Below are 6,589 nucleotides of genomic sequence, written 5' to 3'. Positions count from 1 at the left end.
ATATTACCTTGATGGACCTAAAGGGTATTGTGCTGAATGAAATGGGTTGGATAGAGAAAGACAAATATGACATGATTTCACATACACATGGAATCTGAAGAACAAAATCAACAACAATAACAACAAAAGCAGAAATAAACTCATAGATACAGAGAATATTTAGAGGGATGCTAGATGGGAGGGGGGTTGGGGAGACAAAAAAATGACAAAGGGATTAAGAGGTACAAAGGGATAGTCGCAGAGTAGTTGGGAGATATAAAGTGTAGCATAGGGAAGATGGTCAATAATTCTGTAATAAATACGTGGGGGGAAGAGGAGTAATAGATTTAGTGGGGTGATCACTTTGTGAGTTATGTGGATCTCTGATCACTATGCTATACAACTGAAACTGGTATATGATCGTATGCCAACTATAAGTGAAAAAAACCTCATTGAACTGTACAATGTAAATAGAAGCAACTAATTGTCTATTATATTTCAATAAAGACAAACAATTTTTTTAAATAAAATAAAAAGCTAATGGAGGAGAAAACTAGAATAGTAAAAAATATTTGCTTGCTTTAAAAAGGCATGAAAAGAATAGACAACAGAAAACAAAATGGTAAAAAATCAGCAATTAACTGTAAATGGATCAATTGACACAAAATTTTCAGAGTGTATTTTTCTAAAGTAGTTTAGAAAAGACACACTTGAACAAAAGAACACAAAAAACTCGAAAGGAAAAGTTTGGAAAAATGTGTATCTTGCAAAAATTAAACAAAAGAAAACTAGCAAAACAAGTTGACCTTGAGTCAACTAAAACTGGACATAAAAAGGGGAATTTCATTATGATAAAATGATCAATTAAATATGAAGATTTTTAAATCCTAATGTATATGCCCCTAATAATAGAACTTGAAAATTTATCAAGCAAAATTGACAGAAAGAATAGACAAAGCTACCTCTCCTAGATGGAGATTTTAACATATCTCTCTCAATAACTGATGGACTAAGCAGACAAAAAAGTAAATAAGAATATAGAGATTTGAACTACATAATTAAACCTCTTGATACATGTACATTACACTCAATAACTGCAGAGTAACATTCTTTCCAGGTACACATGGAACATTTTCCAAAATTTATAAAAACTATATGAGAGAACAAATATATAGATTATGAAACAACCAACCGGACATTGAACTTTAGAAAATACTTCTACAATGTGATGGTGGAGACAAAAATGAACAAAACGGAAATGAAAAAGGAACAGCACAGAGTTAGGACAAGCGAGATTCTATAACCATTATCCAATGGAGCAAAGTGTTTCATGAGAGAGCGATGAATTTCTCAAATGCAATACAGAAGCCAAGAGTAATAAATGTTATGGGAAAAATCATTAGATTTTGCAGCCCATGAGACTTTGTTGATATTTATATTTGTGAAAGCAGTTTCAGAACAATCATCAGGATGGAAGCCTTATAAGGAGTTAAAGGAGGAGTAATTAATGAGAGAGGAAAGAGAGCCAGTCCTTGGGGAACGTGGGAAGTTTGACCATGAAAAAGAGACATAGAACATTGGAAGACGGTAAGGTTTAAAAAAAGCCAAACTTTTTAAAAAAGACATGGCCAGACTGTGCCTATTTGATGGAAGAGAAGGTACCAGGAGATGGAAAAGATAAAATTTTCTGGGGAATATAGAGGGGTGATGGTCAAAGTCTGTTTCCTCAGGTTTTGGACAAGGCAAGAACTAAGAGCTCAAGGGGTTGAGGAAAGAATATGAGATAAAAGAGATAGATTGAGGTAGGCAAAGGATGGCAGTGTGAATACATTCGGACATCCTTGATCTCGGGTAGGAAATGACATCATCTACTGAGAGTGAGGACAATAAAGGGTGGGATGAAGCCTTTAGGGAAAAGTCATTTACTAGAGATTAAGAAAAAGAATTGCGTTGTCGAGGAATGACAAAGATCACAGCAGAAGCAGGAGCGAAAGAGCTAAAGAGTAGAGCTGGTGCAAGATTGGAGTGTGCTGCACTGGATGATATTGTAAAGATTACTATTGTGTTGTTACTGTTGTATAAAATAAAACTAAGCAGAGTAAGGCCTAAAGAATAACCTGAGTCTAAATGTGATTGACAATTAGATTAAGCCTAACTTGATACAAGCCTACTTTTCCTGCGCTTTCAAACTCACACATGTTCTTGCAATCTTAGAATCACATGACCATCTTAAAATTTGTTCACACTTTGGTGTTTTATAGGTGTCAGAAATCTTAAAGACCCCCTCCTTCTACCAACCCCAGAAGCAGCTTTAGTTCTTATGAGGGAAACCCAGTTCCTATTTATAAACTAATACAAAATTACATTGTTTTCTCATGTTGCCTCAGTAAGAGAGTTAAGTTAGTGGTTAGCTAGATGTTCCTATTTCTATCTCTTGGCTCCTATTTTCTTTAGAAAGTACCTGATGTCTTTGGCCTCTGTGATATTCTGTGAATTCTGCAATCAAAATCTCTTTGACATCAAAAGAAGTTTATTTGCTTTGCTAATTTGTCTCAAACGTTCTTCCTGGCTCCTAATCAGTACTTTAGTTGACTAACTTAAATTTGAAGACAATTGTTCCCTTAATAACCAGTATTTTTACAATTCACTTTTTAATGAAACTTCCTTTTACAATAGATAAATCTCATATTTTATCAGAAATGGATTTCAATAACCATCAGAATCTCTTCTATAACACATAATCTTAAAAGATTGAAACAAAACTTAGAAAATTTTCAACAGATGTACCTGACACTGTACTATGCAGCAGAGCTTCCTCATGTCATGGCACACAGAGAAAATATTTGTAAAGCACACCAGGGTAAAGTGTAGGGTATTGGAGGTCTCTATGGAGCACGTGAAAAAAATTCAATATGTATGTATATTTACTACATAATTATAATAAAAAGTAAACTGTAGAATGAGAGTAAAGCTATTGAATGTTTAATTTGAATAAAACTTCTGAACGAATATTATAAGACTTTTTAAGGAGAAATCAAGCTTACTTTCTTATCATGTGTTTGCTTTATACTAAGTGTTGAAATGACTACATGCAGTTTCTGACCAAATATTTTTAATGACGTTTCCTTCAAGTTCTTTTAGTCACTGTCAGCGGGAAAATCAGCCTCACAGATGGGTCTTAGCAAATGGTAGAAGTGTATTTATTGATTTTTCTCCAATAAGCAGAAATTTTCTCACTATTAACCAGAATTTAGATAGTTTGATTGTTTCTTTCTTTCTTGTGATGATGTGATTGGATTTCTAATGCACTTTAACTTTTTCATATCATGTATTTCCAAATAATGTGACATGTAACAGATGTTTTGCCACTTTAAAGATGTCTTCTTTAAGATTGAAGTTAGATCAGTTACCCCTTCCCCAGCTGAACTACTTCTAACCTCACATTTCCTTTGAATTCAGGAGCATTGTTGTTATATTTTATTATATTTTCACACACTCTTGTAATTTTGATTAAATTCATTCTGGTGTTAAAAAATGTCAAGTAAGCTAGTTTTCTGAAGACATTTAACTCTCCTCAACAACTCTGCAATAGGATCATTGACATCTTTTTAAATTTTTACTTTAGCTCCTATACTCAGGGGGGGAAAAAAACCTTTTATTTTGATAGGTACCTTGGTAGGAACAGACTGTTTCTGAACATAAAGCTGAAAAGACACTGACAGAATCATAGCAGCTTGGATTTTACTAGTAATATCTTTTAATGTGGAATTCACATCTATAAGCAAACGTATAGACAAGAGCTCTATGTCAACAAAACTGTTTCTGACCTGCATCTCTGGTGTTCAGAACATAGAGAACAGATTTGAAAGAAAGCCTTCCCACCTTCCTGTCATCACAGCTTTCCCACCACTACAGAAACTGCTGTGCTTGCATAATTTTATAGCTTAAAGTTATGTGTTTGAATCATGGAGAACCTTGAGAGTCAGGATAACATTGCCATACAGTGAGCAGGGGTGTCTGACTAATTAACAGCAGTATGGATGATAGATCTAGGCTCAGTGGACAGGATAGACCAGAAAATGGACAGAGACAGGGCTATCAGTTAGGGCACCACACAATAAGTGGTGAGAGGCTGTGCCAGGGTTTAAAAAAAAAAAAAAAAAGAGGAAATAGAGAGGAAAGGATGAACTGGAGACACAATTCAAAGGAAATATCAAAGGGATTCAACCGATTGAAGAGAATGAATGGCCCTAGGGCTTTGATTCCAAATTACTAAGAAAATGGTGAAACTGTGTTCAGAAATGAATTTGCGAAGGGGACTTAGTTGGGAGATGGAGAATGAATTTTTGTGGAGATGTGTCCTAGAGGCAGCAGGAAATATGGGATGGGAACACAGGTGAGAGGTCAGGTATATGGACAAACAAGTGTAATCAACACAGTTTTGTGGTAGATGAAGCTGTGAGAAGATGTGAGCTCTCCCAGAAGAGCAGCAGGAAGACGTGAGCTCAGAATGCTGAAGACTCAGCTTTGGGAACATTGGGAACTCGTGCTTAGCAAGAAGGAGGAAGAAGAGTTATGGTGACAGAAGAGGAGGAGAGGAAAATAGAAAAACAAGAATACTGTATGCCATCGAAGAAATAGAAAGCCTCAAGAAGGAAAGGACAGTCATGTTTAACAGGCCACTTCCCACATCAGATTGTGTGTTCAAATCCTGCCTCTGTCACTTATCAATTTGGTGTTATTTCAAGTTTTTTCTCTCTCTTAGTTCATCATGTTAAATGCTAATAATCTACCTCATAGGGATATATTGAGGATTAAGTGAGAAAATGTACACAAAATACTTTGCGCAGTACCTGGCACAAATCAGAAGTTAACAGATGCAATTGATGACTTTTAAGGAAACAATAGAATGGTAAGAGCAGAAAATATTGCAAGAGATTTAAGAACAACACATTGAGAAAAGGCAACAGATATGGAGAACTTACTAGAGTAGGGATTCTTTGGCCGAAAATGAAAAGACATCAAGAACAATGGCTGGAAGAGGCAAAATGCAGTGAAGGCTTTGCTTAAGTTTGGTCTATACTGAGCAAGGATTCTCATTGTTAGTGTTGTCATGGAAGCCTATTTTTTAGGGTTGGGCCATTTTTTTCACTTACATGAGGCCATTTGAGCGTTCAGAATAGAAATCAAACAATTAAACAACTACAAAATCTTGTCAAAATATATGTGAACAGTAAAAGAGTACAGCCTTTGTGGAAAATAGTATGATGGCTCCTCAAAAAATTAAAAACAGAACTACCATCTGATCTAGCTATCCCACAACTGAGTATACACTCAAAGAATTGAAAGCGGGAACTCAAACAGATATTTGCACAGCATTATTCACAATAGCCAAAAGATAGAAACAACCCAAATGTTCAGCAACAGATGAATGTATAAACAAAATGTGGTATATGCATACAATGGGATCTTATTCAGCCTTAAAAAGAGGAAATTCTGACACATGCTGCAGCATAGATGAACCTCAAGGTCATTACGCTAAGTGAAATAAGCCCGATACAAAAGGACAAATATTGTATGATTCCATTTATGTAAGCTACCTAAAGTAGTCAAATGCATAGAGACTGAAAACAGAATGGTGATTACTGGGAACTCAAGGGAGAGGGAAAGTGAGAGTTAGCGTTTAATGGGTAGTTTCAGTTTGAGAAAATGAAAACATTCTAAAGATGTTTGGTGGTGATGGTTACATAACAATGTGAATGTATTTAATGCCACCTAAGTACTATACTTAAAAATGGTTAAAATGGTAAACTTTATGTTATGTATATTTTACCACAAGTAAAAAATATATATGTGTGTATATATATATCTCTCTGTATAAAAATATATATCTAGAGAGAGAGAGAGAGGGACAATATGAGCAAAATAAAGCAATGCCCTTTGCAAAATAAAATGGATTGAAAAATTATGAGAGACGATCAACTTGTAATGGACCTTTGAAAAATATGAAACATTTTATACATACAAAATAAAATACACAATGTAAATATAGACATAAAAATAAAGAAAAATCTAGGCAGCCACCATCCAGATTAAAACACGAACCATCACTAATAGTATTGGGAACCTTGCTGCATCTCCCTGATGACATCTTTCTCCGTCCCTGACACAGGATAACTGCTATTCTGAATGTGTGTTTACCATCCTTTGCTCTTTATTATAGTATTATGGCATATATATGTAACTCTAAACAATATATTGCCTTTCCACTCAGCATCATGAGGTTCACCTATGGTGATATTTGTAGCATGCTCACTGAGAACTGCACTATCTTCTCAATGAATTGAAGTTTTCATTGTTATGTAGTAACCTTCTTAATTCCTAATAATGCATCTTGCTTTAAAGTCTCTTTTGTCTGGTAGTAACATGTCTATATTAATTTTCTTTTGGTTATTGTTTGCCTATTTATCCATATGTACTTTTAGCTTCAATCTTTGTGTTTTTATGTCTTTTTAGATGTGCTTATAGCTGGATTTTTACATAATCCACTCTGATAATTTCTATATTTTAACTGACACATTTGAGACTGTTTCTTTTTATTGATTACTGA

Source organism: Pteropus alecto, unplaced genomic scaffold (assembly GCF_000325575.1).
Source record: "Pteropus alecto unplaced genomic scaffold, ASM32557v1 scaffold251, whole genome shotgun sequence".
NCBI classification, from domain to species: Eukaryota; Metazoa; Chordata; class Mammalia; order Chiroptera; family Pteropodidae; genus Pteropus; species Pteropus alecto.
Note: the sequence above shows the minus strand (reverse complement) of the source record.